The 11,956-nt window shown below is 31.7% G+C and overlaps 2 protein-coding genes across 8 annotated transcripts in view; one reads left to right on the plus strand and one right to left on the minus strand.

Moving 5' to 3' along the window:
• The window catches only part of slif (cationic amino acid transporter slimfast), a 638,367-nt gene that overhangs the window by 309,223 nt on the left and 317,188 nt on the right, over nucleotides 1-11,956 (minus strand). The window lies entirely within an intron of this gene.
• The window catches only part of LOC145671225 (uncharacterized), a 315,575-nt gene that overhangs the window by 136,545 nt on the left and 167,074 nt on the right, over nucleotides 1-11,956 (plus strand). For 2 of the 4 annotated variants that reach the window (XR_014128489.1, XM_081740113.1), the window contains exons 2-4: nucleotides 8,925-8,998; nucleotides 9,649-9,740; nucleotides 10,268-10,332. The gene's annotated coding sequence lies outside the window, so the exon portion shown is untranslated. The remainder of the gene's footprint in view (nucleotides 1-8,924; nucleotides 8,999-9,648; nucleotides 9,741-10,267; nucleotides 10,333-11,956) is intronic. The other 2 variants (XR_014128490.1, XM_081740114.1) reach the window with 1 other exon arrangement.

Here is an 11,956-nt window from a genome sequence, read left to right on the forward strand (position 1 = left end):
AAACATATACCTTCAGTAGTCGGAGGCGAACTGTCTCTTTGAGAGATTCGTGCATTAAGAAGCGAAGCAATAACTTTCTATATAAAATATTTTTTAGTCATGTCAACTATGTATTACTAAAGCTAATTAATAAAACACAAATGCAAATCAATGTGAACTGGAGTAAGATATCAAGCGCGAAAATTCGTTAACCCATAAGTACTCGCGCGGGGATCCAATACAGCCCCCAAATTAATATTAGTTTTTTTTACAGTGAAAAATTGTTTTTTAAAATAATTAAGACAATGTAGCATAATTCTAGACATGTTCTTAAGAGTATTTGCTGCAATTAGATTTTTTGTACTCGTTTTGAGACATTCTTTTTATATTTTTTCATCAGGACTTAGGGCTAGCAACAGAAAATTTATCTGTTTTGGGGTCTGTCTATCGAAAATCTCTCTTGAGACACAAGTTACGAAATCTGGTAATATATTCAAGGTTTAAGAGCAGAACATTGTCGAACAACGAATTTTGAAATACTGATGTAATTATTAGAACTTGTTTGTTGAAGTAGCAAAAGAATATTATAGTACTTCTGTGTCGAAGTTTTCCGCATAGATACGCTGAGGAAAAAATTGTAGGTGACGTACTTAAAAAGATAGGTTACATGAGTAATGCTTGTAGTTTTTGGACTTAACGTACAGCAGACGTATAACTGAAAACGCATGTTTTATAATACTTTCTGTATAACTGTTCCATCTGTACGTACACCTTATTTCAAAAAGAAGATACGTATTAGGAAGAAATATTTTGTCGAAACTATCGATCGCTGCACCTCGGCTCGGCTATTGGAGAAACGAATGCATAGTCTAGTTTATCTAGTTTATTAATAGCCACTATATGTCACTTTTCTGTTCCCCAAAAGTTCCCCAAAAGTCACTTTTCTGTTCCCCAAAAGGAACCACCAAAAGTTCCCCACAATTTTCTCTTTTATGTGTACCCTCATTCAATATTTGTGAATAACATGCCGGGTAGAAAAGAAATAAAGTAAATTGACTAGATTGTTCGTTTCATGCAATTGGACGATGTGTTTGCTCAACTCAAGAAAACAGGACAGGGTAGGAGACTGAACCCTCATTTATTATAGCTGATGAAACTGCATGAGGAAATCGAATTTTATCTATCCTTCATTCTTTTCTTTAAAATGAGCATGGTGCGGGAGGCTGAAAGATATCCGTAACTGGTCATAGAAGAAGTGGGCGGGAATGAACTACCGTACCACATTGAACGGATTGGGGGTTTATAACAACACAACCGAGCATAGCCGTTTTATTATTCTCCTAGTACTGCGTTTGGTTTGAGAGAAGTTTTATCGTGTGACTGTATTATAATTTGTTTGGTGTGATAATTTGGGCATTTCATTGCAGCGGCTATCACTATTGACAACGAAGACTGTTTCAGCGCTTATGCAGAATTAAAGTAAGAAAACTTTAATTTTATACGTAGGAAGTATACAATTAAATACTGCAGAGATTAATTAATGAAATTGATATTTCGTTTTCAAATTTTGTTTTATTGAAAGAGATTTGTTTCATCATGATGACTGCAGTTGAGTTTGAGTTTATAGTCCCGTTCAGCAGCGAGGCTTTTTTTTTTTTTTTTTTTTTTTTTAACGAAACGGACAAACTTCGACGGACCCTTGATGACTGTAAACAATGGAAAGCGGGATTGAATATTGCTTCGTAGGAATAAAAAATTAAATGCCGAAGGTGCGTACGCTAAAAGCTTAGCAAGAAAGAAGCTCTATTATTATTATTATTATTATTATTATTATTATTAATTATGAGTTGGAGTTTTTTGCACATCTTGAGTTTGATTTCAAACTTTTTTTGCCGTTTTGGAGATTTTTGTATCTCATTATTATGCAGTACAGAATTAGAATCAAAGGTTGTAGGAAAACGTTATTTGTTGAAGTGATTTTATTGGAGTTTAGTAGTGTGAGATGCGGATTTTTACTTTTACGTTGATTACTTTATCGCGTTGGTGTTCATGGTTTTCTAACTAGGAATCAGTTTGAGATTATATATAAAGAAAATCCTTCGTTCAGCAAAGAGTTTGAAGTGCAAGAACATTAACTATGACTTATTCGGTTGTCCCCCCATCGCCCGTTTTGTTTTCCTTATTTTGTAATATGACCATCAAATTGTGACGTCCGTTCTATTGAATTACATTTTATGGTGTTTCCTTATAATCAGCTGTTACCAGACTTTTTATTGTCGACCTCGCATACAGTTACTATTTTTATTATGTTTCATTGATAATAATGTAGCTTTATAGCTGTGTATAAAATATTGACTTTATATGAAACGGAGCATTGCCAGTGTTACAGTAATTGCTGCGTGACAGAATAATTAAGTTTTAACGGGTTTGAATTCTATAATTTTGTGAGTAACCAAGGGTTTATTTTAATGGTAGCAGTAAAAAATAGTGTCAGCTATGGACAAGTCATGAGATGAAATTGCAGAAGTTTGTAAATAATTTGCATTAACATCTAGAATATTCTGGATTGACTTTTAGTTGTGTTATGTATAATAAATGCCGTCGGCGTTTTAGATTGAAGTTTACTAGTTTTAATTTTTCTTAGATGGTTCACGCCGCATAATGAGAGGAGTTTACGCTTATTGACCGTGCTATTATTTATTATATTAGCCTTGTAATTGAAGATACCTGAATTTGAATTTAGATCTTTTCTTGATCATGACTCACCAAAAATGTACTCTTTCAATTTTACGTTTATCGAGTAAAATTACGTTTTAAGTCCAAGATATTGCATAGAGTTCATTCAGCACTGTAGCTATATGAGGCACAGTTTAGCGTTGTTTGCCCATTGGGGGGGTCTCCCGCAACTAAAGCGTGTACGTTAACCGCTTAGCAAGGAACAAGTTATATTGTTATTACTTCAGCAGCTAGGCTATATGAGACATGGACCTATATTTTATTATATTCGTGAACCACATGAAGTAACATGGGGGACCCCACCGTGCTAAAGCCTTATATGCCACCTCGAGGAAGCTTAATACTTTATAGATGTTCTCTCTTTTGGACGCACGTAAAATTAAATTTTATGCGGAGGAGCTTAAATGAAAGTAGAAATTGCGTAGAGGGAAATAACAGTGTTTAATTTATTGGATGTATTAAAATATAGGTCATAGAAAATTTAGTGTGAAACAAAGCTAATAGATTCATAACTTGAAATAGCGTAATACAGGTAGCATTGACATTTAAGGAAATTGGATAGAGTGCATGAAGTAAGTTAGTTTTCTTAAATGGGGACCTCTAGTGTCTGAGACATAAATTTCAAAGTTATGGCTATTTGAGATATGACTCTTTAACGGTGTGATTATATAAGTCATTTAATATATATACAGCCATATATTATTGAATTAGTAGCGCAGCTTTGTTTGGTTTGAGATCCTAAAGGCTGTTAGTAATTTAAAAAACGGACGGCACACATGGAGTTTAGTTTTGGAGATTGGCAGAACAAATTTAAAGAAATATAGGAATCCCCTAACTTTGTTTACTGCACCATATTGTTTTAACATTTAAGTCACCCCCGGGGAAAACTCAGTCATAATGATCTGGGGAATTATTCCGACTTTTGCAATTATAGTTGCTAAGTTACGAGGGAGACGGTGTTGGTTTTGCTCCTTTAAATAGATAGAACCCCGAAAACCTATGGATATGCAGCAGACGTTGTTATAATGCCCTAGCTTGCCTTCGAAGTAAGCACTCTACCACTGATCCCCGCAATTAAAGAAATATAGGAAATATTTTGGTATGAGGACAAACTGATCAATACTTAGGCTATATGTAAGGGAAGTTGTACTGAATGGCTATTTAGACTAATCACATTGTATTTTAGTTTGTAGATTACATTTTTATTAAGAAATAGTGATGAGTACAGGGTTCGTAAACATGATTTTATATATATATATATATATATATATATATATATATATATATATATATATATATATATATATATACGTACAACGAATTATAGTACATATATTTTAGATCGTAAGCTTTGTAATGTGCTCTTGAATTTTGTTTGTTATCGTACTATTTGACTTTATTGAATTCAACTTGAAACTAGTATTCCCTGAAACTAAATTTGATTTGTACCCGATTGAGTTTCAATATTATTGGAAACGTAATATTATTTCAGACATATCAAATTAGCTATTAACTCTGTATTTGTGTAAAATAAGTTGAACGGTATACATAAATTGTCTTTTTCGCAGACTTGTTTACAGTAATATTTGAATATTAGCGTATATGTATTACCCGATTTGTTTTTATATTTATTTCCGTTTGATAATACAAATGAGAAATCAATTAGGCGGACAAAAAATTTAAAATGAAATTTGTTTATTAACGATTAGAGTCTAGCTTCTTTAAATATTTGACGCCAGCGAGAAAATGTCATAGCACTCGTCAATACTTTGAAAGGTTGATTAGCGGGGTGACTTATGTTCATGACAATACTCAGAAATACATATAGAATTGGAATTAAGATTTTAGATTTTCTGGGCTTCCTTGAATAATTATTTTATTTGAGGAGAGGAAAGCGTGCTGAGACTTGTATATTTTGACATTTAAAATGCTTAGCGTACAACAGTTTTAACTATACAGGGAAGAAATACATACAGTTTACTGAACGATATCAAATATATTTAATAGAAAAGTGCATGAAATGTTATGTAGACTAAATAAGCACTTAGGTAAGGCTGGGTTGCATTAGAGACCTGCACGGGCCGAATTTTTCGGCCCGAGCCCAATCCAGCCCGAATGTACCTAGGCCCGGCCCAGCCCGGGCCCGAAAAATTTTAAAGATTTTCCGCCCGAGCCCGGCCCGGCCCGATAAGTTTTTTAAAATTCTTGGCCCAAGCCCGGCCCAGGCCCGATAAATTTTAAAAGTTTCATTTTGTAACATTTTTCACGGACGCACTTCTTCAACGTTTGCCTTTACTCTAATTATTGTTTAACGAAAGTCAATAATTATTAAAGAATTGCAATTAATCGGCCCCAGCCCGGCCCGACCTGAAGAGAAATCAGTGTCGGCCCTCCCAAGCCCATGCAGGTCTCTTGGTTGGGCTGCATAACAGATAACAGGGAGGGCAGGGATAACAGATTGAGTCTGATACTACCGTATCTGAACTTATTCTTTGAAATTTAGTATTATAATGAGATGACATATTTTAGTTTAGCGTCCCGCAATTATGACTCGTAAAATACTCATTAATTTTCTTTCAAATGTAACCAAGTGGGGTGGGGTCTCACCACAATTTATATAAGATTTAAACTGTTATGAAAATACTTTACCACACATGGAACTCTCAAACATGAACGCTTTAACACCCTTAAGATTAGGGCGGATGGAATTTTGTATGCACTTGTTAAAGAATCAGTATCTTTCAGTTTACGGTGATCATGAGAAATGAATCTTTTATATTGTTTCGCTTTACAAAAGGAAATCTTGAAAAAGTATATAAACAGTTCAAGGAAACTCCAAGAAACCCCCCCGATTACGCTGTTTGTTTACCACAATTTATACAAAAAGTCCAAAACACTTGTTTTTGTCACGAGAATGCTAAATGATTTGTTGAACTAAGAATTCCTAGCACCGGCCCCACAATTTTACTATTGAGTATGTCATGCATTCGAGTTAAATGGACGCAATTTTAACTATAAGTAGGATACGCATTTAGTTAGATTACAATATAATCAGTGGCGGAAGAACTGCACGCTGTTAATATTCGTGAAATATGGGGGACCTATTAATAGTCAATATGAGTAATAGAAGCAAAAACACTTGTTTCAGTTCAATGTGAATACTATTGTTCAAGACACTGACACACGTAAAACTAAGAAAAAAACAGTTTCATTTAGTTGTAGACTATCCACCTTATATTTGCAGATTCTATTGAGAACAGTATTAGGGCCAAGTTATTGACATTGTCAGAAAATATAGCTGTTTTTATTAGAGTGATACATTGTAAAGACTCATTTTCAAGCTTAGCAATAATAATTATTAAATTTAGGTATCCCTTTTTCTTAAAAATAGTCACTAATTTAGTTCAATCTAGAATGCTTACCCAATATATATGGAACCCTACATTAGATAAATGCCTACCCGATGAGAGTCTACGTATATGGAAACTTATTGTATATGTAACAGAAAGTATCTAACTAAAAGTAAAGGTATATTAAATCTGTTTGTTGAGTCCGCTACATATGTATTTACCGTGTGTTCTTATGTAACTAAGTTCTGAATTAGATACTTTCTATATGTAAAACACATGATTGTTGAAGCTGCATGAACTCCTCTTATTACTACTATTACTATCGCTACTCCCGCTACTACTACTATTATTACCAGTACTACCACTACTACTACTATCGACTACTAGTATTACCACTGTCAGCCACTACTGCTACTAGTACTCTACCAGTACTACCACTACTACTACTAGTACTACTACTACTATCGACTATTAGTATTACCACTGCCACCACTACTACTACTACTATACTAGTACTTCCGCTACTATTACTACTACTGCTACTACCACAACCACCACTACTACTACTACTACTACTGATTGCATGTGAACTATTGAGTATCGGTTACTGCTTGTTGCTTTGCTGCTATTTTTGTTCCGCTTGTAATCTAACCTTCTTTCTTTTACTACCATGTAAACCTTTTCATGTATGCCTCTCTTCCTCTTTCTCTCTCTCTCTCTCTCTCTCTCTCTCTCTCTGTCTGTATGTCTTTGCCTTATGCCTTTTTTCTAACCAAAATTTCTTTTCTTTGTGTTTCTCCCTAACTATTTTTACCTATTTGTTTCTTTGCTCTATGCGGAATGTTATTAGATTTCTTTCACTTTTCGTTCTATCTGCACCCATTTCTTTATTTCTATTTCACTCCTTCGTTGATCGGCTTCTAATTTGCCTCTTTCTTTCGTTGGTTTATCTCTATTGAATATTTCTCTTTTTCTCTTGCATGTCTGTCTCTTTCTATAGAATAATATGATGAAGTAGGTAAAAACTAAGTTCCTTTAACAAGCCATCTCTTACAGAATAGTATCTTCTCTTGCTTGAGTCTCACGACTTTATGTAACCTGTCCTAACCTAAGCTATTTCAATTTATTGTGTTACTTTGAAGGCCAACTTTGATGGCCTTCCAATTAAATTTTACATAAATTACGTCCTGATCCGCTCTTCCTTTGGTGCCTTCCAACTATGATTTAGCTAACATATTCCTGCTTCTCTTTGATTAACAGTATATAGGTTTATTTGATTTGTAACTTAGTTTCTTAATTTAACAACACCCACCTTTACTTGTTAGGTAATATATCTGTCCTTTGTCTCCATGGTATGAATCGCTTAATATTTTCTTTGTCGTACTACATGATTTCCTCTTTTACTTTGCCGCCACTTCTATTCCTGCTGTTATTGTACTTCCTAATGTGAACTAAATTTAATTTATTGTATTTGTGCTTTGCCTCAGTCGTCAACCGCCAACGACCTACAATACTTACTAAACGCCGATACGATATTATGATCATGATCTGATTAATTTGTTTTGAATTAATTTAAACTTTTAAGATCTTGTCCGTGGCTAAGCTTTAAATGTTTCCTAAACGAAATGACTTAAGCTCATGTCCTACTTTTACTTGCTAACTAATTAGTTCGCTACTTCTTAATTAATGCTAAACCAGTGTGGTGTTTTTAACTGTTGCATACTCAAGTTTATGTTCCTATCCTGAACTAAGCTTAAGCTATTTGAAAATTTTTTTCTGCTTGCTGTCCTCTTGTTTGGTATTATATGTCTGTTACCAATTGTGTTATTAGATGCCTCTTATGATTTCCAATTGTGCGGCTCTTTGTAGATGTCTTTTCATTTTAACACTGGTGTATGTGTTCCCTATTGTGCTGGCATTGTATATTTCTTAAAATGTTGCCTGCTATTCTATTCTGTTTAGCATTCTCCTTACATGTCTTTCTAACGTATTATGGCTACTGCTATTTCTTAAGATGCTTGCTTGGTATTCTATTATGTTTAGCATCCTCCTTATGTGTCTTTCTAACGTATTATGGCTACTGCTATTTCTTAAGGTGCTTGCTTGCTATTTTATTCTGTTCACTATCCTCCTTACATGGTTTTGTAACGTATTATGGCTACTGCTATTTCTTAAGATGTTTGCCTGCTACTCCACTCTATTAGTATCCTCTGTAGGTGGATTCTTATCCTTTTGCCTGTATATCCTGTCTTTTATGTTTCTGTGTGTGGTATTGTTTCTTTCTATGGTCTTATAATCCATTTCTTATGTTTTGTCATCTGTCTGTGTGAATGCTTTTGTTTCTATGAAAAATTGAAGTTTTTTATGTATGTATGACTGCTTCTAACATCTCTCTTAGTATTGTTTTGTATTATAACCATGTTTTTCTAAACTTCTATGAATGTTTCCTTTATCTCTCTAGCTCGTAGAGTGTGAACTTATAAAATTCTATTGCCATCTAGTGTGCCTACTCGCATATACTTTATTCATCTTTTGACTGACTCCTCCCCTACTGTTTTTAACCTTACTATCGCATTACTGCTATTTGAAAGTATCACAGATATATATTATGAAATAAACAACTTCATTCTAAACTCTTCTTATATAGAACCAAATGTAACTATAGTGACTTCCAAAATATATCTTTAGATAACTGCATATCATGAATTAGCTAATATAATCTTAGTGTTTCTAACTTATATATACGCATTAAACATTATCTATATTTCAAGAATATACATATGACAACATATTGTATACTAGCATATAAGATATTTTATAGTACAAAATATCATTCTAACACGTTATGTTATATTTTAGGTTACCATTTGCAAAACTATCATAAGTGACCACTAGAAGTATTAGAGGAGCACGATATTTTTCTGTTACCAAAGGTATGTTTCTTATCATCTGAGCTTCCTATGGAAGAGATTTATTTACAAGTTCTCAATTTTTTAGTATTTTCGAAACAAGTTTCTCTTTATGAGATTTTATTGTTTGGAGTTTTCGTAGAAAACGAATTTGTGTAACAGACAAGAGGTTAAGTAAATAAGGAGTTTTCACATAAAACGATCCAATAAATGAGAAGTTTTCACAGAAAACGATCCGTCAAAGTTAATAAAGGAACATTGAAAGACAAAGTAGAAATAGCCAAACATATAAGAAAGGAACATTTAAAGACCAAGTAGAAATAATCAAACATATACGAAAGAGCATTTCAAGACCAAGTAGAAGTAGTCAAACATATAAGAAAGGAACATTTAAAAACCAAATAGAAATAATCAAACATCTAAGAAAGAACATTTAAAGACCAAGTAGAAATAAAAACAAAGGTTAGCTTAAGTTAGGTTGAGTTAGTTTGATTAAACATTCTAATATTCACAGCATGGCTGTTCTACGGAGTATGTGTTATTTGAAAGAACAAGCAAGAAAAATAAGACGAATTTTATTTAATGAAAACGAGAGAATAAAAATAGGAAAAAATTCATAAAAACTATTAGGAAAATAAATTACAAGGTTACTTAGTAATGTTTCTTTGTTATAGGACAACTAATTGGAGATAACCTTATATGCAAGCAGCTACTAAGTAGAAGTTGCAACGGAATTCAGAATTCCAAAGTATCAAAGTTCACACAAGTAAAGTATCACTGACGACTTAGTTAATACTTTGTGCTTAAGAAATTTTTTTCACATGCATTATTTTTTGTAACGAAGTTTGTAGCATGCAGATTACTTTTTGAAAGAATTATTTTTGCATTAGTTATTTATTTGAAAGCGTGCATTATTTTGTAACAGTTTTTAGCATGCAGATTACTTTGAAAGAATTATTTTCCATCACTTATTTTTTTGAGAACCTGCATTTGTTTTGCGCAACAAACTCTGTAACGTGTTTCCATTTACAAACATAGTTGTCATGCAATTTGTTTCGTGCTTGTATTTTTCTTGCATACATCTTTCTTTGAATTTATTTTTTGTTCACAATATACATGTAAGTTTTTTCAGCACGTAGTTTTTTGTTATCACCGCTTAAAAATTTTTGTAGCATGCACCATTGTTAAATGCTTGCAAATTAATTTCTACAGTTTAGTAATACACATTTTCAAATTTTTATACTGAAATATAATTTCATGTAAAGTAATATTGTCTTTTCTTTATTATTACAGCATTCAAGTATTTCATCATCAACTGATATTTAACTGTGAAACCGACAAGTGTGTATCCAGAGGCGGTAAGTGTTCATAAACATTTTTTGTCAAACTTTAAAACTTGTTAATAAACAGAAATAAAAAATATTTGTTACTTACATGGATGAATTAATAAAACAAGATTTTAATCTAATGAAAAAACAAATATAAAGAATATGAGGATTAATTACACAAAAAATAACATAATTATGAAGAATTCAATTTCACAATTAACATAGTTTCATGAACGTGTGCACAAAAATGTTTTCAAACATTTTTTATTGTTCCAAAGTTACACATTTTAATTTCGCAAGTTGCATCTTTTACTTTCCATTCTACATTTTGTATTTTTAAAATTGCGTTTTTTAATTTTGAAAATTACATTTTCATTTTCGTAAATTGCATTTTTTATTTTTAAAATTACATTTTTATTTTATCAACTCACATTTTTTATTTACATTTCTGCATTTTTAATTTTGAAATTACGTTTTCATTTTATCAACACGCATTTTAATTTTGAAACTTACGTTTTCATTTTCGTAAATTCCATTTTTAATTTTGAAAGTTACATTTTCATTTTATCAAGTTGCATTTTTAATTTTGAAATTAATTTTTTCATTTTAAACTTGAATTTTTAAGTTTTAAAATTCTTTTCATTTTCGTAAATTGCATTTTTTAATTTTGAAAGTTACATCTTCGTTTTAAACTTGCATTTTTAGTTTTGTATAATGTAAATACATTCCTTGTGCGTATAACAATTTCAAAGTATCTCCAGAAGTAAATTAGAAATATGAAAAGTTTTACTAATACAAGACATTCTTAACTTTATCAGTTAGAATATAAATGGCTATCAAAGTAGAAGATACAAATATCATTGACAATTACTTAACGAAAACTAACATTACAAGTGAATAACATTTTTAGTAATAAATAAATCATGCGTTACAAAATACATTAAAAGAGAATTTAAAAATTGTATTATAAAAACTACATTATCACAAAAAAATATTTAACGTGTGTGTTACTTTTGTTTACTTATACATTTCATGCTACTTTTACAATTTTAATTGGTACGGTTCCTATGAACTGAAACTCTGAACAATCTATGATTCTGAATATATTTAAAAATTCTTGAAGAAACTCTGACCAGCTTTGTTGGGATCCAATAAATATTTCATTTGCTACATAATCTCTCCTTATTTGTTTTTTCGTGCTATTTATTTTTATTGGATTATCTGCTTTTGCAACTTTATCTTAACGGATTGATTTCAATTTTTAAGAGTTCAAGCTCTGCTCTTGTGTTATATCGTTTTTATTAAAACTCAGCTTTTGAATTCTTTCGTGTTATTTAATTTAAATTGGATCATTTGCTATTTGAAATTCAGAACACTCTTTGAGTGTAAACGTTTAAAAAATAGTTGTAAAAGTTTTCGAAAATATTAAAAATATGTGGACATATTAAAATTAGTTGTTAGAAATAATTGTGAACTGCTAAATAATTTGTTTAAAGTAACTGTGCTTTTTTCCTAACCTTTCTTTTTTCTTATTTGGTTTCAAGTTCGTTTATTCTCTGCTATTTTTCTATACTATTGCTATTCTATTAATTTCTTTGTTGTTGTGTTATGCTTTTGTTGGTTGCTATTTTGCCTTTAACTTCGATTTGTAACA

This window comes from Thermobia domestica, chromosome 15 (genome assembly GCF_964235325.1).
Source record: "Thermobia domestica chromosome 15, izTheDome1.hap1.1, whole genome shotgun sequence".
NCBI lineage: Eukaryota > Metazoa > Arthropoda > Insecta > Zygentoma > Lepismatidae > Thermobia > Thermobia domestica.